We start from the raw sequence: 27,536 nt of genomic DNA on the forward strand, positions 1-27,536 counted from the left end.
CTGCCTTGGCCTTTTCACAGGCAGTTCGAATAGGGTGTTCACAAGTGAATAGCTGGATCCTAAAAAACTCTTTATAGAAAATAAATTTTTTTTGTACATTTCATTCTTTGAACCCAGCCACAAGAAAAATGTATTTGAAATATATATTGCTGAACTATTTCGGCCCTGTAGAACTTGCAGTCCTGGGTGGACCAGGGAGAACTGCACTGTAGGATTCTTTAGTGCTAAAGTGTCTCCCAGAAAAATAAACTGCCTGAAAATACAACATTCCTCATAAATCACTGGTACAAACTCTGAAATACCATTCAACTCGAATGGTATGTTCCCCAGCTTTATTTTTTCTGTTCTGCATAAAAAAACAGTGTTTATAGGAAAAAATGCTGTGTAAATTACTCTTTTTTACAGGAAAGATATATATCTTGGTACCGTGTTAGCCAGTAGATAGAAAAATATTTAGAATTGAGAGTCCTCAGTGGTTGATACCTTTTAATGGCTAACTGAAAAGATGGTAACAAATTGCAAGCTTTCGAGACTACACAGGTCTCTTCATCAGGCAAAGACTAAAAGAAATTCTGAAGAATCACATATTTATGCACAACATAGCACAGAAAAAAAAAGCATGGATAAGACAGGTGACATGAAGCAGAATTACCTTGAGTGATAAACAGTTATGTCCATAAATATTGGGCCAGTTCTTAGATAAGGATTGTTTTATTGGGGTCTGGTTCTGTTGTGATGACCCCTCATAGTCTGAGGGGCAAGTTCCTTATTTGATGTAAAAAGACATAAATCCATGCGGCACATTGATTCCTGCACTAAGACAGTCAAAGGTCATCATCAGTTTATATTCCCAGACTCTTCTGTCTCTCTTAGATTTGAAGCTACCTTTTAACACAAGTAATTTCTTCTCTATAATGTTATGATTTAGGAGACAAAAATGTATTGCCTCAGGTAGATCCATTCTTTTTTCTCTTATTGTGTGGCGGTAAGAATTCATTCTTGTTCTAAGCTTTTGCCCTGTCTCCCCCACATACAGACCCCCAGTTGGACATTTAGTACAAATAATTAAGTACACCACATTGGAAGTGACACAGCTGAAAGTACCTGGTATCTTGTAGTCCTGATGTGAATTGGGGATCTTTATCTTGTCCGTGGTCTGTATGTGGGGGAGACAGGGCAAAAGCTTAGAACAAGAATGAATTCTCACCGCCACACAATAAGAGAAAAAAGAATGGATCTACCTGTGGCAATACATTTTTGTCTCCCAAATCATAACATTATGGACATGAAATTACTTGTGTTAAAAGGTAGCTTCAAATCTAAGAGAGACAGAAAAGTATGGGAATATTAACTGATGACGACCTTTAAGGGTATGTGCACACGTATTCTTGGCCACTGCGGATTTTTCCGCAGCAGATTTGATAAATCTGCAGGTCAAAAACACTGCGTTTTTTGCTGCGGATTTACCCGATTTTCTGCGGTTTTCACTGCGGTTTTACAACTGCGGTTTTCCATAGGGGCAGCTGTAAAACCACTGTAGAATCCGCAGAAAGTGACATGCTGCGGAATGTAAACCACTGCGTTTCCACGCGTTTTTTTCAGCAGCATGTGCACAGCGTTTTTGGTTTCTCATAGGTTTACATTGAACTATAAACTCATAGGAAACTGCTGCGGACCCGCAGCTGCAGAAACGCTGCGGATCCGCAGCGTTTTCCGCAGCGTGTGCACATACCCTGACAGTCTTAGTGCAGGAATGAATGTGTCGCATGGATTTAGGTCTTTTTACATCAACTAAGGAACTTGCCCCTCAGACTATGAGGGGTCATCACAACAGAACCAGACCCCAATCAGAGGACAATAAAACATTCCTTATCTAAGAACTGGTCCAATATTTATGGACATAACTGTTTATCACTCATGGCAATTCTGCTTCATGTCACCTGTCTTATCCATGGGTTTTTTTTTTCTGAGCTATGTTGTGCATAAATATGTGATTCTTCAGAATTTGTATTAGTCTATGCCTGATGAAGAGACCTGTGTAGTCTCGAAAGCTTGCAATTTGTTACCATCTTTTCAGTTAGCCATTAAAAGGTATCAACCACTGAGGACTCTCAATTCTAAATATTTTACTTTTTTTTATGCATTCTTTTGGTACATTTTATAATTGCAAACAAATAAATGACCTAGTGTTTTTTGGTCGACGGTTGTTTTTTTTTTTTTTTTTTTACAAACAGCAGGAAGTCAATTTTTTCAGCGTTTTTGCAGGTTTTTTATGCGTTCAATAGAATTGGATAAAAAAAAAGCAAAAACGCTGAAAGAATTAACTTGCTATTTAAAAAAAAAAGTGCCGCGGTTCAAAAAAAGTAAGAAAAAAATACTCTGTGTGAAAATAAAATCTCGTTTTCAACTGTAAAACGCACCGAAAAAAACAACAAAAAAGATGCAAAACGCAGTGTGTGAACATACTCTAAGTGTAAATTGAGCAGCCAGCCAAGTAATAAATCTCCCCCTCGAGGCTGAGAAGTCGTGAAGGAAAGCTCGCTTTAGGGTTGATTACAATAGCACCAGTGATTAAATGAATGGAAAGGAGAAACCCTACAAATGAAAGTAATAGGGAACAATAATACATATTTATTACGCGGACATTAGTGGGAACAGAAGTGTACTCGCACTCTCCACTACTGAGTAGTCTGCATTTTCAAGCATATGTGGAAGATTTTGCCGTTTGGGTCACAGTCTGTTTGGAAGGAATGTAGAAGTCTTGTAAGTAATACACCTCGGATTTTCCACTCCTGCTGTGCCCACATCCTTTTATCAATTTCACATGAAACAGGGAAGTTCCTAGAAACGTTACCACTAAAGAAGCATTTGGCGTAATTTAAAGAGTTGGAAAAATTGCCTCATGCCCTTTGGGACTGCTGTGTGGGGCATTGCACGATGTACTACAACCTCGACAAACAAGCTGTCCTTTGAGAAGAGCGCGTATTAAGAGTCGTCCATTACTCATACCTATAGAGCTTTATGCTTACAAATGGTTCTGATTTACGCTAGTCTTTCCAGTCACTTATCCCAGCATCCAAGAACATCAATGTTCACAGCTAGCAAAAAGCAGTAAAGTCTTATAGCAAGCTGTTACTCTGCCACATGAGGGAGGACGCCTCTGCATGAACAGATGTGATCAGTGCTCTCGGCTACAAGTCTGCCGCAACTAAGTGGCCCCAAATTACAACAGAGAAACAGCGCAAATCAAAATTTAGGACAAGAAATATTTTCATGTTTATCAGTTCTAGTTTTCACACTCATCATGATTCATATCATATGTACCAATATTAAAGCCTCTGATAAGGTAAGCAGTGGCCACGGATTAAGATGCAAGGCTGGCTGTGCACCATACACTATAACATGGTCCTTATAGTCACCTCCTGTGTTTCACATAGCCAACATTCTAGCACATGTTCACAATATTGTCACAGCTTCCCAAACACCTACATGTATGTCACATTATCTCCAAATGACTATCAAATTATCACAATGCGCATAGTCAATGGCTTTACTGAATTAAATGTTAAATATATAGACCAAAGGACAACTGTGGCGCTGAGTCAATTCTCACAGACAAGCCGTGACACGGGATAGACAAAGAGTCCAAATTCAAAAGCCAGGAGGGTATGTTATAAACAGAAGGAAGAGACAGAGGCGTAGCCAGGTAACGGTCCGAGGTCAGAATACCAGGAAGATAGTGGATCAGAACAAATGGGATAAACAGACGGATGGTCAGAACGAGGTCCAAAGTCAGACAATGAAAGATCATCAAGCAAAACACAAGGCACAGTGAGACAAATCACTGTAAGCTGAAGCTAAGTCTGGCAGAGGTCTGGGACTAACAGCCCAGTTAAGTAGCTTGGCAATCATGTGGAACAATGAACACCTGGGGACAGCCAGCACCTCCCAATCTCAGGTTGGACGGCCGAGTTGTCAATCAAAATACCAACAGTTCAGCACGCCCTTGCACCAGACTGGACACTGAGCTGTCAATCAAAGTACTGACAGCTTTAGCACGCCCCTGTACCAGATAGGACGGCTGAGCTGTCAGTAACTGCATCTCACACGCAATGAGGGGTGGAATTGTGACAACAACCCTTTTTCTCAAGTCCTAATAAAAATATATAAATGCATGGTTTTCAACTTAGATGTTAAAAGTGTGATCAAAGCAGTATGTATATATATGCCTAATGTATGCCTTGTACACAGAACCTTATAACAGCACAAGGGATTAATATTGGATGGCCATATGCATTCAATGGAATATCCATAGGATATACCTGAAAAGAATAGATGACGCATATTCCATCAATACCACTTGCATCTAACTCAAGAAGGAGGCCATGTTGGTTGATGCTTTCAGTGGAATTCCAGTACAAATAAATGGGATGTCCAACCACCTCTCCATTGACAGCAGCATGTGTCAGGGCCCAGTTCTCACAATAGATGCAGATTTCCACTTCCAGCCCTGACCTTAGTATAGAAACTGGGAAAAGTGTGGATATCCTCCAGGCTACTGTTCAATTAGAAGTCCAAGCAGGTTGAAGATAAAACTTGGTGGTTTATTCAGAGTCTCAACGCGTTTCGAAGTCAGAAGTGACTTCTTCTTCAGGAGCTGACATCTGATACACCTAACAGAAAATGTTCTCCTTGTTATGTAGTTTGCGCAATTTGAGCAGTTGAACATTGGATAAAAATAACATTGGGCACCTTTAAAAATCAAAGTATATTAGTAAGTTCTTTATTACACAAATACATTTTTTTTTAAAAATTGTTAGAAATAACAAATCCTTTAAAGTGGTTGTATCAAGTTTGGAAGCTTTTCCCTATTCATAGGATAAAGGATAACTTCATGATTGCTGGTAGTCCAACTGCTGGGACTCCCACCGATCCCAAGGACCAGCGCTCTAAAGAGCCCCTTATGAATGAAGCAGTGATCGATCATACACACTGCCGTTCCATTCATTGGGAGTGTTAAAGACCAGCCGATCACTGTGCTTGGCTATCTCCGGCAGTCCTAAAGAAAATGAATGGATGGATCAACCCTCACTCTCCATGAATGGCCACTGCTCTTTGCACGTGATCAACCATGGTGGCTCAGTGGTTAGCACGCAGCACTGGGGTCCTGGGTTCAAATCGCACCATGGACAACATCTGCAAGGAGTTTGTATGTTCTCCCTGTGTGTGTCTTTCTCCACTTACCAGGAACATTTTGGCTTTAGAGTTACAGAAAGTCTTGCACATTGAGTATGTGGACAGAAACCCATCCTGAGTGGACCTCTGTTAAATAAATATTCAATTATGAACAATGTAAAACAAATAATAACATTTATAAATGATACCTGTAATCCCATAATCTGTCTGGATTGTAACTTTTTGTGACAAGGAAGCAATTTAATACAGCGCCATGAGTCTGAGCATCTGGGAGGAAAAAACCCTTCATTTGCCCCAATGGTAAAACATGGAGGTAAAGTAAGGTGTGGAAGCATCTTTTGGATATTATCATCAGGCCATCAACAATAAAAGGAGTTGGCCACTATTGGTAACAATGTTTTTTCTGTTAATTAAATGCATGTATTGGTGACTAAAAATCATTTTTGCTATTGTTTCATTAAAAAATTTGCCTGTTTGACTTTTATGGGATGTTTGTTTCTCTGCATGTTCATCTTTGATATTGTCTGTGGTCATAAATCAGCTAAAAAGAGCTCAGAAACAAAAGATAAAGGCATTATAAACTCCCCATCAGACCTTTACAGTGGGCTGACTGATGGATTCTCAGTTAACTCATTCTGCAGCCAACAATACACAGCGCAAATTAAAAGCTATAGAAGGCAAACAGTATAACATTTCTAATTAATGTTCCTGTCAAGCGGAAATAAGGTGTCATCTATCCTACCTTGCTGATCAGTGGCTGTCCCACCTGCACCAATGGGAAAATGGAAGAATTTTTATCCCTGACAAGGAACTTTTATCCCAGTTACAAAATGGTGTGGAAGACATGGATCCATAGCTCCATTCATTCCCTTTGGGCTACCAGAGAAAGCACTCGGCAGCTCCATAGGTCAAGCTTTTCACTACAATGGGGACAAACGTTCCCAGTGTGGATCCCGGCGGGTCACAGAAGCAGACCCCCACTGATCAACAAGTGGATAGGTGGTCATTTATTTTCACCCGACAACTCCTTTAAACCAAATGGCAAAGACCTAATTACATAGAAGTAAAGAAAAATTTTACTGAAAAGTGGACAATCCCTTTTCATATAAAAAAGGCACTAAATATACTGTAAAGCATTATATCAGAACGTTACCTCCATGTGTCACCAACACAACTGAGTGATCTAAATACACTGTAGCTCGAAGTTGTGTCCAAGAAAGCCCTGAGTTTCTAAATATTTTACCTAAGGAAATAAGACACGAAGTAATAAGCCAACATACCCCTTTGCCTGTGTATTACACTTGTGGTCATTATTCCCAGTTTCACCATCACAGAAACATGTCAAAATCAGTTGTGAAAAAGCCATAATCCACCATAATACCATGGGCTTCATTTATTGCACGTAAAGGGGTTATCCAGGACTTTTCTTATTGTTCAGTATGGGGCTAAGAACTAACAGGCAGGTAGTTGCTGACTATTTGCCTGTTCTGCACTGGGACAATCTCTGCCGACATAGCCAGCAATTCCTCTGCTTCATTGCAGCCCTCGTCAACAGAGCGGCACCTTCTCTTCTGGTCTGTTCTGTCAACGGGGCATCAGTGTTGATTATCAGCCAGCTTCCTTCAGGTAGGAGGCGGGGAGCCAGCTGTCAATCAGAATGACACTGGCATAGACATCCGTCAACAGAGCAGAGCGGAAGAGAAGCAGCTGCTCTGTCAACGTGACATAGGAGGAAGACGCAGAATCACCGGCATGAGTAATCAGTGACCGATCTGAGCTGAGCTGGCAGAGATCGTCGACGAGCAGAACAGTCAGGTAGACAGCAACTATCTGCCTGTAAGTTCTTAGCCCCATACGCATAAATATTAAAAGTCCCACATAATCCCTTTAAGGAAGAGCCTGATATTTCACATTTCCAAATCAATACAGAAAAACAGAAACTATGTAACTACCTAAAGTAATATATATACAGTGGGTATAATATGACCCTTTGCTCAGACTTAAATATGAGTGTCTGAGCAAAGAGTCTGAGTACTTATGACCTTGTGATATTTCAGTTTTTCTTTTTTAATACATTTGCAAAAATTACTACATTCCTGTTTTTTTCTCAGTCAAGATGGGGTGCAGAATGTACATTAATGAGAAAAAAAATGAACGTTTCTGAATTTACCAAATGGCTGCAATGAAACAAAGAGTGAAAAATGTAAAGGGGTCTGAATACTTTCTGTACCCACTGTATATTACATAGATAGATACAAGGATAGATAGATAGACAGATGGGTAGGCACTGCACATACCGGGGTCCTAAACCACGACGTGCCTGTTCATGAGTGACACATTTCCTGCGCCACACTTGCTCTATTATCCCACTTGTAGAGAAGGAGATTCCTCGATTGGGGAATTGCAGTTACGGTAATAACATGCCTGCTGTATATATAGTTCTCCATTATCCTATACCTACACAGCCAGGCGGATATAATAACCCTAAAACAACAAAGATTTTAATGATGCACTAATATAATAATTAGAAGCGCATAGCTGCAATACGTGTAAGGAATGTATTCATTGCCCTGAGCTAATACCGCATATGTGTTCTCATCCTGAACACCTTAATTTCTGCCATTCTCGTAATTTGCCAACATTATGACGCTATTAATCACAGTGACAGGTCCAATGAGCTGCTACATATTTACTTGTAAGTCGAATGCGTTCATTTCATCGCCTACAATTACGGTATATCACATACATAGCAGCAGCGGTGTGATCCAGCCACAGCCGCAATTGCACAGATGTAGTGGAGCCCAGTCTGACAAGTAGCAGAGTTAAGTTTGTCATCAATCACGCACACAACTACAGCTACGGGTAATAATGATGCACTAACGTTGCACATAAAACGTAGCCCTATAGCTAAAAACGACAGATACAATTCTCCAACATCTAGGAGAAACAGGTCTAATTCGACTTTTCATTTTGCTCCTCTTTTCTGGACCCAGTAGAAGCACCAGGCACAGGCACCTATGTAGGAGGGTAATGTTTTGATTTAGAGGCTACATTTGTTTCGCACTGTTTGGTCATCTGTATATCGTGTGTTTATAACACGGCCCCTGTACAAGATCAATATAAGGGCCCTTTGCGGCCCAATAGCTCATCACAATATACAATTCCACTTGCTTTGGACATAGAAGGAGCCCCCGTACTTCTTGGTCCCCTATGTGACTGTCCAGGTTGCCCCAATAAATAACAAGAACATTTCTGCTCCGTCCAAATCACAGTCTACAGGACTGTTCTTTTCCTGTCATGTGTCAGCAATTTTAATATATAAATAAACAAATATTTCCACAACTAGGGATGAGAGGACCAGTGGAAGTTCAGGTTCGCCTGGTTCGGTTCGGGACACTATACCCAAATTTGAACCTCATAGAAATCATTGTGGACTCGAGCTTTGAAGCTGAAAAATCTCTCTCCCGGAACTGTAAAGGAGAAGTCCTTGTTGGGAGCTCAGCACCTTTACAGTTCAGGTTCGCTCATCTCTATCCACAACCTAAATCTAACAAATAATATACAGAATTCTATGGCTTAGATCACTAATAGGTTACAATTCACATTATAGCAGAACCACCCAGGTCGGGATGGTCACATTGCTTCCATACCTATGTATTTCGGCAAAGTCAATTCTGCACCCTTGAAAAGTTCCCGGCTGATTAACTATAGGTAGGTCCTCTCGCTCTGACATCTCTCAAGGGCCTTGTGAATCATAACACAAATCAAAATAGGCTTTCCGGGCACAGTGCCATGTGTAAGGCATTGCATAGAAGTGCAGGCCTCTGTGGCCAGAACCATACTGTGCTCCTCATTTCTCACTCAGTCTGTTTGGAGAACATCTAGATGAAGTCAATTAATGGACGTGGCTTTACAACTTAACCAATGAGAACTGCAAAGTGATTTAGTAAAAATCTGCATCCCCAACGCATGAGGGTATACGTATCTGCAGGCAGTTTCCGTATTACCATATGTAATAGTCCGGTATTTCTATTCTGCATCCTGCCATGCTATAGAGGATTCTGAGCAGCGCAGCATACCACAAAATGGTTAATATCTAGGATGAAAGTAGAGAGACTTACCCAAGGTCATAGAAAAGAGAGGCTGAGTCTCCCAGCTACCGACTCCAGATACAGGAAATGTCACTATCATGCAGGTTTTATATCCGTCGCTCACCAAATAGGAAGGAATCGAAGCTTTTTAACATCGGAGGGGCACAATTTGAGCTCACGGTCCGTCTTTCTGCTCCAGTGTTTCCACACATCCACTGCCAGAGAGAAATGAATCGCTACTACCTGCATTTTCTTCCTCTGCAATCTTGTGTCTCCAGCCATTCAATAAATGCAATAGACTTGAAATTCTTGTTATTCATTCCCATGAGCGGAAAAAAAAAAATCTAAACTGTAGCCGTGACTCCCATCAATCATAAGTCACTCACTGATACAGGGTGCAGGAGGAGACCTACTGATGTCAGCGAGTCACTAGAGAAAATACCCACTGATGACGCATATCCAGGCTTAAAAATAGCTACAGGGCCCCCACAGGGATTCTTCGACAGACACATTTAGCTCTGCTTACTAGAGCCATGCAGCAGAATGGAGGCAGCGAACAGCAGATCTGTTGTGTATACACCACTACATTATAATAATAAACATAATTATGCCGAAATACTACAACATATAATATGCTCTGCTGCCTTTCCGATACAAACCCAGGTTCATTCATTCTGCAGAAGCCTACCATCTACTCAATTAAATGTCTTTATACAAATAAAGGTTCTTTAGTACAAAACTCACATTGAAAAGTATAAAACACAACAATGAAGCAAAGCAAAAGCGTGCTATAATCTTATAAGCTAGAAAAGAAACCAAATGAGCACTTCACGGGCGTAAAACACAAAACACAGCCAAATGCTTATTATTGGGAAGCACAGACGCCTTATCTGAGCACAAGGAGAAGCGTCATTATTACAAGGAGCATCCTCATCTTATCATTAAGATTCGGAGAATATATTTATGTATTGAGGTGATCATAGATGACCTACTGTTAGGTAATGTGGACCTGGAGTTATGTACTAGGGAAGCGCATATAATATTTATTCCCTACTTAAAAAGTTATTGCATCCACATTATAGATGCTTATCACTGGGGGTCTGACCACTGGAACCCTCACTGAACCCAAGAACGTGGCACTGACATGCGTCATTCTTAGTTTATGGAACTACCAGTCTGTACCTGCATTCTGTGGCAGTCCCCTAGACAATGAAAGGAAAGGTCACAGCTCCATTCTAACAAGTGGTAGCCTTTACTGTTTTATCCCTGCATAGCATTGCTCAGGCCGGGGTCACACGAGCCTTGATTCTCTCACGTGAGAGAGTTGGATCGATTTAGTAAATGACACTCAGATCAAACTCTGATCACAGTGTCAGCACAGTGTGATCCAAATTTCTCGGATGAGAAAATTGTAGCACAGGTGTGAAGATGGAGAAACAGATTTCTCTATCTTCTTCATAGTGAGTCCACAGAAATCGGACTGTACTCAGATGTCTTCCGAGTGCTGTCCAATGATTTCCATGCATCCATAGCCTTGAATGGGTGAGCGCGATTCGATTTGCACAGCAACTAACAGGAGGCTGCTCATTTTTTCCGAATCGGCATAAGAAAAGAAACACTGATCAGCACTGCCCCATAGAATAACATTGGTCCAAGTGCTATCCGATAAAACATCAGATAGCACTCATCCAATGTATATGCTCGTGTGAACGAGCCCTCATGGTTACATCCTTGTGCAAGGACCTGTAGCATCTCCCCATTTATGTGAACTGTGCTGAGGAACGTTCAAAAGGGTCGTAGTACTAAATTAGTACTCTGGCTCCTTTCTTTACAAGATCAGTGGTGGTCCAACATCTGGCACGCACAATGATCCAGAGTGATATGCCATTGCATTGTGTGTTGGGAACATCCAGCTTAATAAGGTAGCAGATTGTAGTGATAGATCTGCTTCAATTAACCAAATTAGGAAGCAGTGAGGAAAATATCAACAAAAAATCAGCTTGAATCTTCAGCAACCTGCATGGAATATGATTATTCGACTGCTGTCTTTCATTAACAAATTCTTTCTGAGGCATCATCCACATGGCTCTGCCGGAGCATGTAGAGTTATTCCCTATGGCTCCGTACATGGTAGTGGATAACAGCTCTAAAATATAACATCTGATGGAGCATGTCACGATTTCTTCTTGTCAGATTTTGTATGAATCGAACAGAAAAATATCATTGTATTCTTTCCTATGAAATGAGAGGCATAAAGAGATAAAGGTGGCCTCCATAGGATTGCTAAGGTGCCTTATCACAGCTCAATAGAACCCCAGGCTTTAAAAAGATGTAAAATGACTACAGGTAACATCAAGCCAACTCTGACTCTTGGCAACCATAGCAATAGTACGTCTACAGAAAAGAAATGGATTGAAAATCTGTTTCATAAAGTAAAACATGGTACAATTGTTTCTGCAAAATGTACATAGATTTCTGTGCTATGCTGTAAAGTACTGTGCACCAAGGTTCACTTACACAAAGTAAGAAATATTGTAGAATTATAGTCTGGAGTAGGAGTGGGCAATTGCACCAAACAAGTGATAATGATCATCATTTTCACATATTTTCATTTATAGGTTGGAAGACAGTCACTAACTGAAACAGAAATAGCTGTGTAGGAGGCTGAGAACTGAGTGAGGTACAGCCAAAGTTAGCTACAAAGGTTGGATTGTGAAATACATTTTCAAGTCACATGTCATACACCATAGCAAGACTGAGCACAGCATCAAGACACAAGGTAGTTATACTGCATCAGCAATGATTCTCCTAGGCATAAATTTCAAAGCAGACTGGGGTGCTGTTCAAGTTATTTTCAAGAAGTAACAAAAAAAAAATGGGCAACACTATGGATTGTAGATGGAGTTGTCAGTATCAAAAAGTTAGTGAAGATGAAAAAAAACATAATGCATCAGGTCAGAACTGGCAGCAACCAGTGACATCCAGCATCACCCATCTACTTGAGAAGAAGTCTGTCCAGAAGTGGTTTTCATGTAAGAATTGTTGACAAAAAGCAATATCTTCAACCTGGAAACAAGACCAACCAACTTTGCTATGCATGAAAACATAGGAAATGGGTTGCAGAAAATTGGGAGCAAGTGCTCTGGACTGATGAGTCAAAATTTGAAGTATTTGTCAGTAACGGAATGTAGTTTGCCAAAAGTCTGGAGAGTGGCACAATATTGAGTGTCTGCAGGCAACAATGAAGCATGCTGGAGGTTCCTAACAAGTTTAGGCCAACATTTTGCAAGGAACCTCTAGCATGTTCCTCTGTTGCCTGCAGAACCTCATTATTCAACTGCTCTCTGGCCCTTTGGGGAACAAACTGCCTTCAATTACAACCAAATATTTAATATATTGACTCATCACCTGCTGCCAATTTTCTGCACCCCAGTACCTATGTTTTTTTACATATGGTAATTGAGTCACTTGACTTTGTTTACATGTTGAAGGCATGGCCCCTTGGATGCAATTCTTCTATGAAGACCACTTCTGGACAGAATTCTAAGAACAATAGATGGGTGTAGCTGGGTCCATCCAGGTGTAAGCTGATGGCACTGCTAGACATCCATCTTCCACTTTTAATGTGAAGTAAGCATGATATGACTTTTAAAGTTCCCTTGGCCTACTGCTGCCCATTTCTTGGTGTTCCTTCAAAAGTCTTGAACAACACAATTTGAAATCAGTCTGTTTTGAAATCTAGTAGAGACCTTGCTGATGCAGTGTAAGTATAATTTGTATTCTGTGATCAGTCTTGCCATGGTGTATAACCAGTGACATGAAACTGTTCTCCACAACTTCACCATTGCAGCAGAGATTGCCTGTTCCTCACCCAGTTTTAAACCTCCTACACAGATTTTCTGCATCTGTACCTTGAAGAGTTGAAGCTCTTTTGAAGGCAGAGTGGTCACACCAAAGGTTGATTTGATTGACATTTTTCTTTTGTTTATTCTCTTTGCATTTTGCTAATTGATAAAAATATATCACTTCAATTTTTGAAAGTATTCTAGCTTAGCAGCATTTTTCCACACCTGCCTAAAACTTTAACACAATACTGTATGTATATGTACACACCTTATATATGTACACACACACTGCTCAGCCATATCATTACAACCACTGAAAGATGGAGTAAATAACATGATTTATCTTGTGACAATAAAACCTGCCAGAGAGTGTATTATATTAGCAAGTGAACAGTGAGTTCTTGTAGTTACAAAGTGTAAAGATCTGAGCAACTTTGACAAGAGCCAACTTCTAATGGTTAGATGATGGGGTCAGAGTATCTCCAAAACCCTGTACTTCTTGGGTATTCCAGGTATGCTCCTATCAAAAATTAATCAAAGAAGGGCAACTGGTCCACCTTGCTGTCACAGTAATGGCATCATAATCTATTTGATAAGAGCTAATGAGGATCCTACCTGGTTCAACAACCAGAATAAGACTGTAGCACAAATTGTTGAAAAATATTATAGCTGCAATGATAAAAAAAAGAGTCATAACTTACAAACTAATAAAAGTAACTCCCCAAAGCCACCTGTGAAAATGCCTAAAACATCCATGTGAACATCAGAACTGGACCATAGTGCAATGGAAAAAGGTTGTGTTGAAAAAAAAAGGAGTCTAATGAGCATGCGTTCACCCACCCACACCCAGAGGATCATGATCATGCGCTCATTGCATGCTGTCATGATTAGCAGTCTGCACTCACATAGAGTGACTGCACACTTGTGTCCCTATTTTGAACAATCAATCTACTATATAATTGTCTAAGGGTCACTTCCGTCTGTCTGTCCTTCTGTCTGTCTGTCACGGATATTCATTGGTCGCGGCCTCTGTCTGTCATAGAACCCACGTCGCTGATTGGTCTCGCCAGCTGCCTGTCATGGCTGCCGCGACCAATCAGCGACGGCCACAGTCCGATTAGTCCCTCCCTACTTCCCTGCAGTCAGTGCCCGGCGCCCGCTCCATACTCCCCGCAGTCACCGCTCACACAGGGTTAATGCCAGCGGTAACGGACCGCGTTATGCCGCGGGTAACTCACTCCGTTACCGCCGCTATTAACCCTGTGTGACCAAGTTTTTACTATTGATGCTGCCTATGCAGCGTCAATAATAAAAACATCTAATGTTAAAAATAATAAAAAAAAATAAAAAATCATTATATACTCACCTTTCCCGCTCCTCGCGACACTCCGGTGTCAAGGATGGTCTGCGAGAAGGACCTGCCATGACGTCACGATCATGTGACCGTGACGTCATCACAGGTCCCGCGCGCCTGCGCGAGAAGGACCTGCCGTGACATCACATTCATGTGACCACGACACGGTCATGTGACTGCGACGTCATCACAGGTCATGCGCACCTGCGCGAGAAGGACCTGCCGTGACGTCACGGTCATGTGACCGCCACACGGTCATGTGACCTCGACGTCATCACAGGTCCTGCGCGCCTGCGCGAGAAGGAGGCGACAGAACTACAAGGGGCCCTCGGAAGGTGAGTATATGTTTATTTTTTAACCTGTGACATACGTGGCTGGGCAATATACTACATAGCTGGGCAATATACTACGTGACTGGCCAATATACTACGTGGCTGGACAATATACTACGTGGTTCTGTGCTGCATACTACGTCGCTGTGCAATATACTACATGGCTCTGTGCTGTATACTACGTCACTGGGCAATATACTACGTAACTGGGCAATATACTACGTGGCTGGGCAATATACTACGTGAGCTGGGCAATACACTACGTGGCTGGGCAATATACTACGTGGGCTGGGCAATATGCTACGTGGGCTGGGCAATATGCTACGTGGGCTGGGCAATATACTACGTGGACATGCATATTCTAGAATACCCGATACGTTAGAATCGGGCCACCATCTAGTTTAATATATAATAACTGTATTTCTAAGAGGCAAAATATTATTTGTTCTTACTTCTTGGAAGAGGGGGTATTTTATTTTTCATATAAATATTTACATATTTAATGTATAGAGCAGTACTGTTATACAGATATGTATCTCTATGTACCAGTACAATGTTCTTGTAAGGAAGAAGAACATAATTTAGAGATGTAGCAATTGAAAATTCTCTTATCTTTGGCAGTCCAGCCTAGGGTTCACAACTAAAGCTGCTGTCTGCTATACTAGTACAGAGCAAAGCTCAGATAGACCCTTACCCCTCCACCAAGATATGGTGTTGTCATTGTCGGAACTAACACTCACAGTAGCTTCTGAGCCTACTCGGCCAAGGAAACATTGATTGTGCTATAGAGTTGAAGTCAGCACATAGTCCTGACCGAATAACTCCCTCTTTTGGGGACTGTCCCACTGGATCCAAAATGATTGGAAGGCATGTAAGTAGTCTCCTTCATATCCTCCTTCTTTATAGGGAACCTGTCACCCTCAAAATCGAAGGTGAGCTAAGACCACCGGCATCAGGGGTTTATCTATAGCATTCTGTAATGAAGTAGATAAGCCCCCGATGTATCCTGAAAGATGAGAAAAAGAGGTTAGATTATACTCACCCAGGGGCGGTCCCGCTGCAGTCCGGTCCGATGGGCGTCGCGGTCCGGTCCGGGGCCTCCTATCTTCATAGGATGACGTCCTCTTCTTGTCTTCACACTGCAGCTCCGGCGCAGGCGTACTTTGTTTGCCCTGTTGAGGGTAGAGCAAAATACTGCAGTGTGCAGGCGCCAGGCCTCTCTGACCTTTCCCAGGACCTGCGCACTGCAGTACTTTTCTCTGCCCTCAACAGGGCAGACAAAGTACGCCTGCTCCGGAGCCGCAGCGTGAAGACCAGAAGAGGACGTCATCGAAAGAAGATGGGAGGCCCCGGACTGGACCGCGACACCCATCAGACCGGAATCGCCCCGGGTGAGTATAATCTAACCTCTTTTTCTCATCTTTCAGGTAACATCGGGGGTTAATCTACAGCATTACAGAATGCTGTAGATAAGCCCCTGATGCTGGTGGGCTTAGCTCACCTTCGATTTTGGGGGTGACATGTTCCCTTTAATGACAGTGCCTCTTATTTAATGACGGTGGTCTCTTTCATCTTCGCGTTAGATATCAAAGGACAGCTTTAGACATTCTGTAGAGTCTGTGTTTTGCCGGGTCAAAGTTTTTCACACAAAAAAACGGTCTGAGTTTCATTAGTATTTTGGATTCAAGGGTCATCTGTGTTTTTTACGCATAGATATATTAATAAATTACACATGTTCTTGTATCCTTTGTAATGTTAAACATGGATGGCACAAAGATGCAATCCCTGTGCTGCAAATGTCTTTCTAATATCCATAAACTTGTAATGATACTTTTCATTCGTGAGGATAAAAAATTGGACATGTGTACAACCCTATAGATTATTATGGGTATGTTTTGTATTTTTGTAAAACACGGATAGAACACGTACGTGCAATATGGCGTCTGAATGAGGCCTCAGGGTATCTAACCAATATTAGGCATGTGATTATGACTTTATGGCTGACAGGTGTCAACCATTGAACCCTACATTTACTACAATGTCAATTTCAATTTTTGCAGATAGTACATTTCCTAAATGGAATCTGGATAAAGATAAGCTAGAAATTGATATGTTTCTTTTGGCAACTATTTCACATTTTCCCAACACTACTTTTTATAAAGTAATAAATCTCTCCTAATATGTTTACTAAGACTGAAGTGTCATGTATGATATGAGAAAAGCTAAAAGTTCATGGTAAAACATGTAACTATTGTACTCTAAGGTACGGTAATATACAATGAACACCTTCATCAAGCACGCACTGCTGTGTATACTTTACTGCATGTTGTGTTATTGTCATCCTTGCATGAACGTTGATTTTCTAACTAAAATATCTAGAAATACAAGAGATAATGTTATTGACATAGAAAAGTAAAGCATCCAAAACTGTAAACACCTGAAACACAAAAACAGATGAGCTGAAGAAAAAAAAAAGAACGAGAACAGCCAGCTATTCTAGCTTCCCTGCTGCAAGCACGGCATTTCTGGCTCCTGGGACTTGTACAGCGCAGCACCTTGCCTAGGTAACACAACAGATATAAACATTGCTACTCATTCTGGCCTCTTCGACAAGTGACAATATGTACACTATGTAGAGAGTGCAGAATTGTAAGGCAAATACTTATCTAGTGTGAGGAGGATAACGTTAAGGGTATATACACCTTTGACCAATATTTTTTGTTAGAATATTCCTTAAAAAAATAATCTTTTTTTTTTCAAATACTGATCAAAATAAAAACCCTACCATCTTGTGTCTACAGCTTAGACAAGGATTTATTGTCTCAATGGTTATAGACTACAAATAAGGTCTATGTAGTGCAAAACTGCAGTCAGCACAAAGTAGGGGGCATAGGGAATGAAATATGACTGCAGATAGCATTTACTTGGAGCCCATTGCCACGGAAAGACCATAGGTCTGTAGAGGAGCTGTGTGCATAAAACGCTAGCATAGTCTTTGACCACGTTCACACATCAGTATTTGGTCAGTGTGAAAAAAAATTGTCCCACTCACCTGAATGAGAATTGGACCGATTATTTATTTGCTGGTGCGAGCGAACCCTTAAAATTACAAAACATTTTTATGAAATTGTTGTACAATTTTTAGACACAGTTATTCACAGATAAGTGAACCTCTGACCATCTTTGCTTCGGAGAGACTCTGCCTCTCTAATGTGCTCTTTTTATGCAGTCATGTGACCCTTTGTTAACCCTTTTAAGAAGTATTGCTGCCATCAACTTCTAAATTAGTTAATTTTATTCAAACAAAAAGGAAAAATGTCTAATTTTCAACTTCTGATACTGATATGTGCTCTATGTGCTGTTGTAAATAAAATATGACTGTAAGAGATTTCCAAAATTTTGAATTCTTGTTTTCTTTACATTTTACACAGTGTCCAGACTTTTGGGGAATTCGGGTTGTAACCTTAATTTGTTTTTTTGTTTTTTTGTTTCAAATGCAGAGAGGTAATACAAATGTTGTAATGGTTTAAATACCCCATCCCAAAACATTCTGTAGAGATGAGATTTTGAGAGTTGGTGATGTTTTTTCTCTCCTCCATTAATTTATTTGGTATAAATAATGAGGTTCAAAATTGAATGCTAATTACATTATATTTGGAAAATACCGTTTTAAAAAAACAAAATGTATCCCCCAGAATCCCAGATGAATTTGGATATTGATAAATATGACACTGATATCAGCCCTCTCCCTTATTACACCTAGTTACTCTTTATTTAGTCCTGAAAGGCAGCACAGAGGTCCACAGAAAAGGCTGCATTGCAGAATCTTTCGTCAATAAACCAAATTTATATGTTGCACTATCTCCGCTGTATAACGATTGCACAAGGTTTCAATAGAAAACAAACACATCCATAAATCCAGCTAGTTATGCAGGCAGGAAGGAGCCTGTGCCCATGAGGCCACAGACAAACAGTGTTTTTGCTTTTCTTGTCTAGCTAAAAATACAAACGCTAATTATTTTTAGCTCCAGGACCAAGAAATACATTCACATTTCTGTCTGTTGCACATGTTCTGTCAGTCTGCTGCGGCACTTGTCAAGGCTGTCCTCAGGCACCCCTACCCATATCAGCACTGTGCGAAATTAAAGATGTCTGTGGATACACTCAGTAGTGGGCTACCCGTATTGTGTCTACTAGGATTAGGATGATGTGTGGGGCACTGCCGCAGCTTAGGTATCCATGGTCCGCTCATATGGTGACAGTGAATTACCATGGAAACCTAAGATACTGCAATGCCCTGCACATGGGGTAAACGATATGACGAATCAGAAGAACTATCCTACATTTCCAATTGGAGGTATTGGCTAATATTATTATTATTATACCTACTAAATATTGAGATGTGATCTTGGAGATGGAATGCCCATTTAAAACACCACTAACATAAGTTCTCTGATCCTAGTATTATACTTACCAGCTGTTTCCGCTTCTGCTCCGGTCCCGCGCCGCCAACTTTTGACTGCAAATTCTTACTGACTGGAAGACAGATGTAATCGTCACAAGATTTCATTGGAAGTCTATGAGAGCCTTGTTCGGGCTTTCATAGAATTATATTGAGTAGAGAGTTAGAATTTTCCGACTTATCAACAAAAACTGGAGCAAACCAGCAGGTCACAACCTGCAGAAGACAGCAGCACAGATAATAGATGAAGACGGTAGCTGATAAGTATAATACTAGGGGCAGGGAATATAGATTAGTGATACCACTCCGGAGCTGTAATAAAAAATGCTGGAGTGGTGCCACTAACATAAGTTCTCTAATCCTAGTATTATACTTACCAACCGCCATCTTCAGTTCTTCTTGAGACCAGCCCGGCACCGCCATCTTTAGATTGCAACCTCTTACTGACCAGAAGGGAACGTAGATTAGTGACACCACTCCAGTGCTGAAATAAAAATCGCTGGAGTGGTGCCACTAACATAAGTTCTCTGATCCTAGTATTATACTTACCAACCGGCGTCTTCAGCTCTTCTTGACATCACTCCAGTCCGGCGTCGCCATCTTTTGATCGCAACTTCTTACTGACAGGAAAAGTATGTAAACTAGTGACACCACTCCAGCGCTGAAATAAAAACCACTGGAGTGGTGCCACTAACGTAAGTTCTCTGATCCTAGTATTATACTTACCAACCGCGATCTTCAGCTCTTCTTGAGGCCTCCCCAGCCCAGCGCCGCCATCTTTTGATCGCAACTTCTTACTGACCGGAAGAGAACGTAGATTAGTGACACCACTCCAGTGCTGAAATAAAAACCGCTGGAGTGGTGCCACTGACGTAAGTTCTCTGATCCTAGTATTATACTTACCAACCGCCGTCTTCAGCTCTTCTTGAGGCCTCTCCAGTCCAGCGCCGCCATCTTTTGATCGCAACTTCTTACTGACCGGAAGAGAACGTAGATAAGTGACACCACTCCAGCGCTGAAATAAAAAATGCTGGAGTGGTGTTTTAAAGATGGTACAGTTAGATTATATGGGGAAAAACGGGTGACAGCTTCTCTATAAAGACTAAGTAAATATGGGCGACCATATATAAGTATCTCTATGCATAGAAAGAAAAATCAGTTAGAAAAATCTGGCGCCCATGATCCTCACACCGTCTACACCCCAGAAAACTAGCAGGACTTTTCTCCTCTTGTTTCTCTTTGGCCTGCCGATGTTGTTAGCAAGCGTAGGTTTTTGTAAGTGATCCAGGTGTCATGCAGTGGAAGAGCATCCTTGTCTGAGGAACACTAGCCCCTTGTCTTCTCTTACAGAGGTACGTTTGTTCATCTGGATGGTGAGGAGCCGAAGAGTTGTGGCAGGGTGATAAAGGTGTAAGACTTCAACAGAGAAGACTTTGGTTGATTTTACACCCAGGCCTCCAAGTATTTCCCTATTTTATGACTTTAATCGCCACTTTGTGCTCTTTTCTTTCCAGAAATATGTGGTCAGAAAATGATAACTTTCTGAGAAACAGCTGTTCATATATTTATTTCACTGAATATATATTTAGATTTCATCTGAACTGTTAATCCAGACTACGCAAAAAGTGAATGCTAATGTAATACAGTAATCGCTTTCAGAAATAAATGCAGGAAGTCTTCACCATTTCAACCTCCTCCACAAAGAATAAATAAAGGCGAACTCAAAAATGCAGTATTCATTCTAAGTGTAACGCCCATGGCCGTCAATGAGTTAACAGTTCTAGCTAAACACATGTAATGATTAGTATGAAGTGGATTGGTTAGTTAATTGCAACTGATTCGTTTCCTAAAACTATAGGCTTAAAAAGAATCTGTCACCAGGCTTTTGCCTCCATGAGAATAGCATGAAGTAGAGACAGAGACCCTGATTCCAGCGGTGTGCCACTTACTGGGCTGCTTTCTGTAGTTTCGAGTAAAACACTTGTATAATCTCTTTCAACTTTGCTAGTCTTCTCAATAATAATATCTTGCTATATAATCCCCAAAACTCAGGAGTTCCAGCTATTCATGCCTGCCACCACCTGTTTGGCAGCTTATTGCCTATGCACACATAGACAGAAAGCTATCCATCAATGGTGGGGTTAGACAAAGAACAACATTGAGAAGACTAGCAGATAAAACAGTGATATTATAGGGGGTTTCTGACGCTACTTTATGTTTCCAGATTAAGGTTGACAGATTCCCTTTAAGAGTCTGCTAAATGCCTAATGTAGAGGCAGATATGGAAAATGTTATTAATCTTATTAATGGGGTGTTAAAAAATAGGGTCCAACGTGGTTTCGGCTGCAGTGATGACGTTAGGTGGACAGCGCATATGATCATGAAGAATTTTTGTTGGAAGTGTAAAACTCTGACATAGTTTTCAAGAGTAATCCAAATGAGCATCAACAGGGCATTTAATTCAATTTTTGACCTTTTTTCATTGCAGCCTTCTGACTTTAATGTAAAATCTGATGCCGATTCCACAAAGAATATTGCAAAGCTGCAGAATTGTGAGTGCCACTCACGGCTATAAGACCACCTCTAACGCAACATAAGCTGCTCTCTAAAATGGTAGCCAGAAATGTATTTAAAAAAACGGAAAGAGGGACATAACTAAAGATAACAGGATCTTAAAGCTTTTTTCCCCCAAGAATACATTTTTAACTATGTGAAGGTTACAAATAACAAAATAAGCCTCTCTCTCCCATTGGGGCTCCAACACCTGCTCTTCATCACTCCCTCAGTCTTTGTTTTCAAGCAGTGTTAGATTCAGTGGTCAGGAGCAGCATTGGGTGGGTAAAGACCCCCATACACACAGGAAGGACTTAAAAGAGCGTCTGTTATGACTGCCAAAGCACATTCACATGGGTGATGTACAAACCAGGCACAAGCTACAGCAAAGTGAAGGAAACCAATAAAGATTATTAGCACCAGCAGCAAACACCAGCAGGGAAAGGAATTCCAAGCTGCACCCAAAAGGTGATAGGACAGCCAGAGTAAATGAAATAAACCTGTTACCTAAAGCCAACAGAAACAGAGACACCCAAACAAAAGGTATATCTCCTGTAGCTTAACGGAAAGACATGTCAACCACAGAACACAGAATGAAGGGTCCGAATCCAGAAGCATAACAGCATCCTTCTCTTTTCAATGGGGAGAGTAGAGAAAGAGCTGTCTGGCTTAATAACATAAGGGTCCATCGTCTGACCCTTATTTTTCCCAACATTTTCTGTCCTGTTTATATTGCGGATCTTGGCCAACTTTAACCTGATGTGTATGATATCCTTAAAGATTAATTTGTTCTTTTTACACTAAGCAAGCCTTATCAATGAAAAAATGTATTCTAGGAAAATCCTTTTAAATAATTTACATGCAATGTTTAAAAATGGACCAAAGCAACATAGGCACTAATATTGGGGAAAACACAATGTACGACCTATACATAGCACACATTCATATTGTACATACCGAGTCATACAGGCATTCCCAAATCTACACAGCGCTAATGTGTATTCAGGCCAAGGAAAAAGATATTACAGAAAAAGTGCATAAAACTGCATGAACAATTTGCTGGTGACCATTATACCTTAACCGAAGGGGCATAGCACACTATCATTTTGCATCCATTCATTAGTAATTTTTCAATGCATTCTCCATTCTTGTTTCCATGGAGCTAAAGCTCTCATGTTGTACGCCAGCGAGGAAACCAATCTGAAAGTCCTCGCTTCCAAGCACGACATTGTGGCTACATTATCGTTTGCTGCCTGACTATTCTGCTCCAACCATTTCTACATAGGCAGGGGGTAAAATCATCGTGAATGTAATGTGAGCGTCTTCACCGAAGGGTTAGAATTCTCCATTAAACAGCATCAACAAATCTCATTTTATTTATTACAAATATCTTGTGCTGCTCAAGTGACTTTTAAGCTCTATTCGCAGATCCATTCCTTAAAAGTGCAAAAAAATAGCATGCAACTACTGTACATATCAGTTGTATTTTTTTTGACAGGCCTTTTCTTTCTTCTGATGAATCCAATTCTGTAGTCCGAAAATACCTGGAATAAGTGCAGTAGTTGTAAAAAAAAAAAAGAAAGTATGCAAGAAAAACACTTTTGTCGTGAATCTGCATAATATAGCATAGACATATAGGTGACCATTAGGTTAAAGAGAACCTGTCATGTAAAATAACGCTATTCACCTGCAGATATTTTGCAGGTGAATAGCGTTATGACACCATGCGGCACCTGCTCTGAGAGCCCCGCTGCCGGGAGGAAATTAACTATATTCTTCCCGGCAACATTCAGTGTTTAGTCATGGGGTGGTGCTGTCATGGTTTCAGTTACTGCTCAATTAATAAGCCTGCCGGGGGTGGAATAACAGCCGCCATGCTCTATACATAGACTAAAACCGTGCTGGTCCACCGCTGCCATTTCCTTCTGGCGGCGGGGCTCTAAGTGCAGGCACCATACAGTATCATAACGCTATTTACCTGCAGAGTAACCCCATAACTTTAATTTAATAGAGTTATTTTACATGACAGATTCCCTTTAAGTTCCCACAATGAGTTTTTGGTAAGTTGCATATTTTCCCTGTGTAAAAAACGCAGCAAGGTTCCAGCAAAGTGGATGGGATTTAAAGAAATCTCATGCCCATGCGATTTTTGTGATGAGGTGTAAATTGACCTCCAATGAGTTGTTGAAATCCACAACATGTCAATTTCTCTTGTGAGTACGCTGAGTTTTGGGTGCTGATTTTCCTACAGAATTGCATTACATGCTGAAAATCCACAAGTAAAAAAAACACACATGCCTTTCTAGTCTGTTTCCGCTATGGAAACGCTCTAAAAACTCAAGTAATTCACGCATGACTGTATCAGTAAAGCCAAATATCAGTAAATCAATAGAGCAACTATCAAAAACAAAGTAGCTTTATTCAAAACATGACACACCAAAAAGAAACAAAAATGCAAAGTAAAAAGCGCGATAAAACGCATGTGAAAAAGAACATACTCAAAAGCACAATGAAAAAACACAAGAAACCTACTGAAGCTAATAGGTGCAGGAAATGAACAACATCAAAAATTCACTAATTTCTTCTTGTGGGAATGTAGCCTCAGATAGATAATGTTAATAACCATTATTAATGGGATTAATTCTTATAGAAGGTCAGGCTAGTAGCCTGGACAGAGATGGACGTGGCTTAAGGAATTTTACCAAAAATAACTTCTAGTATACAAGTTTGGAGTTCCACACTAAAGAAAGTGCACATTGTCGTGTCACAAAGTGCTCTACAAATGTAACAAGTATACGTTATTGACGAGCGGATTTTGTTGTAAGATTGGTGTTGTTATGATTTTCCCCATACAGATCAGAACATGCATCAAAACTACAATTTCTAAGCCACTTAAGAGGAGGAAGTAATTTAGAAGAAGCGAAAACAACCAACACGACAAGACAAACTAGTGAGGTTATCCAAAATATTCTACGCAAATACCAAGACAGGTTTGATTTGCATATGTCACAAAGCATTATGTTTTACCATGCGATAATCACTCCGTAAAAGCTCTCGAGTTTTGTGTACTTAGCCTGTTACAAATATGAATATACTTAAGATTCTATGTAGAAACATCGATACTTCTTCGAGTGAAAGATTCTTCGGCTAATTTTGAACTTACAAAAGGTTGTCTGATGCTAAACTGCATGTTGATTGGATTTATTTTCATGGGTCAGGTGTCTGGGTGATGTTTTTTTTAGCTATAAAGCTTCTATGTTCCAAGCTTTATCCCATAAATGACATTTATTTTCAACATTGTAAATTCATGGAACATGTATTCTTCAACATACTCAACGGCTTGTTCAAGCACTACCACTGGCCGCTTCGGTAGTCTGCCCTAGAAAAGCAAGTGATGACATCCCACTCTTTATCTGACCACTGAAGCTCCTGGAATGGGACGCCATCGGTTGAGCTCCAGATCTTGGTGGTGAGCATGCCTTCTTTTATCAATTTAAAACCAAGTTTAAGATTTTTGTAGAGGTTAGACAACTCTTGGAAAACAATCAAATTTGCTCCTCAGCTACAAAACTCCCAAAGCAGATAAACAACACAATAAGCATCGAACACTTGCACACCATATGTATTCAACAACTACCCATGGGTCACACGTGACTCACGGGTGCACCTCTCTGTAATATTTGTCAAGTGAAAAGATAATTAAAGCTGTAGGGGATTCGCAGAGTTTCCTGGCAGCTATAAATAACCAAACCTGTATAACAACATGGTAGGCAGGCATACAAAATATAGAAAATATAGTTACATACCGACATAACATGGACAGCACTAATATCCTGCTCATGGCTCCTACAGAAGATGAAAAAATGTATCTACGAATTATAATTTATGGTGGTGCCAGCCAAAAAAATAATAGCCACCTAATAAACAGTGCCAGCCAATTCACACAATGTATAAGAAAGGACATGCAGGAATGGCAAACCATTTCAGTCGCTGGGGCCCAGTGTGCCCGAAGGTGGGGAGGGCAAAGGCTAACTTGAATACATTTATTTTTTAACATTAAGATACAGTATGTGTTTTATTCACTGCTGGTATATAGTTTTAGATGGTTTATTCTCTGCTGATACATAAGTTATTTATATGGTTTTTTTTCTGTATATAATTCTGTGTGTGTGGCCGACTCACTACTGGCATATAGTTAAGGACACAGTCTATTCACTGCTGGCATATAACTATAAACACAATTTATTTACTGCTGGAGGGGTGCGAGTTCAATGTTCGCCTCACGCAGCAGAAAAGCTTGAATCGCTGCGCAGAAAAATGCGTGATCTCTTAAGTCGCTGAAATATTGAGGGGGTCCTGGCACACAGGTCATAACGTTGAGGAAATGGTGGAATATCATAGCAAAAGCTATCATTTCCATAATGGGAAAATGCTTTGAAGAGAATGTATCACCTGTATTTTTTCAGAATTAACACCGGATACTGGTTCTTTTTTTTCTTCTGATTTTATTTTCTGATTTTTTTTATTCTGCATTCTGTGTATGATCCTGCCTGAGCTACAATTAACAGCATTTCAAGTTATGCTTTACAGCAACCACTTGGAAAATAGGAAACTGGAAATGTAAATTTATGTATATGCAACAGTTTTTTAGGCATGCTCTGTGACCTGCGCAGAGTGTATTGTGCAGGAAGGGGGAGGAGGTAAGCTGGTTTTATTATATACCAGTGATAACATTTCAGGATTTATTTAATATAAAAGACATTTTACAAAATATCTTCAACATAAAAACTTGATTTAAACAATAGCTTATTTTCAATTACACATTCCCTTTAAACATAGTTTTCTAAAGAATACTGAAACTCTACTGAGACACAGAGCTGACTTTGATTTTGGGTGAACAGAACAATGAGATTATCTCTATAGTTATTAAAAATATCAAAGCCTTTAATGAGGCAGAATATTCATATTTAGACCATCTGAAAGTTCTCACTCAAATAAAAATATCGACATTACAGACAAAGATGCCATGAAATACGCACTGTCATTTAATGTCTGCTTTTTCAATGGTTCGGAAACCATTCAGGTAAAGCTGATACTTATACCTTAACATTTGTGAATAATTAATTTTAAGGTCACGTTGTGTATGAATTCCATTTTCCGTGAAAAAGATTAATAGTTAAACCCATTAAGCAGAGACATGTCATACGATTATCTCTGGTGCCAGAAAGACTTTGGGAATGGGCTTTACACACACTGATAGTTTGTATTAACACAAAGTAACCTGAGAAAAAGTATACATATACACTGTGGCCAAAAGAATGGAAGTCCTTCTAGTTACTAGTGTTGGGGGTTTTTTTTAGCAGATAATAGGAAAGCAAATTTGTAAAGCAAACTGCAATGGTTCATATATCATGACATTTTAGCACTATGTTTAATGTTTTAGGCTGGGCCTAACCTATACTTAAAGACGTTATCTGGGACATTGCTTATTTTTTTTATATAGGACTAAGAACTTACCAGCAGGTGGTTGCTAACTACCTGCCTCTGCTAGCCAAAAGGATGTCTGCCCGTTCCTGCCAGCAATTCTTGTGCTTCCGGTGACGTCATGTTGACATAGCTGCTTCTTCTCTTCCGCTCTGCTCTGTGGATAGGACGTCACTGCCGATGTCATGCTGATTGATCCCTAGCTGCAAGGAGTTGGCT

General features: G+C 40.4%; 1 protein-coding gene across 4 annotated transcripts in view; it reads right to left on the bottom strand.

Annotated features, from left to right (window-relative positions):
- The window catches only part of HIVEP2 (HIVEP zinc finger 2), a 239,601-nt gene that overhangs the window by 138,690 nt on the left and 73,375 nt on the right, over positions 1 to 27,536 (bottom strand). The window contains exon 1 of one of the 4 annotated variants that reach the window (XM_077289202.1): positions 9,318 to 9,731. The exons of the other annotated variants lie outside the window; for them this stretch is intronic. The gene's annotated coding sequence lies outside the window, so the exon portion shown is untranslated. Of the gene's footprint in view, positions 1 to 9,317; positions 9,732 to 27,536 lie in introns of those variants that run through there. 4 annotated transcript variants of the gene reach the window in all.

The sequence above is a fragment of the Ranitomeya variabilis genome, chromosome 2 (assembly GCF_051348905.1).
Source record: "Ranitomeya variabilis isolate aRanVar5 chromosome 2, aRanVar5.hap1, whole genome shotgun sequence".
Classification (NCBI taxonomy): Eukaryota; Metazoa; Chordata; class Amphibia; order Anura; family Dendrobatidae; genus Ranitomeya; species Ranitomeya variabilis.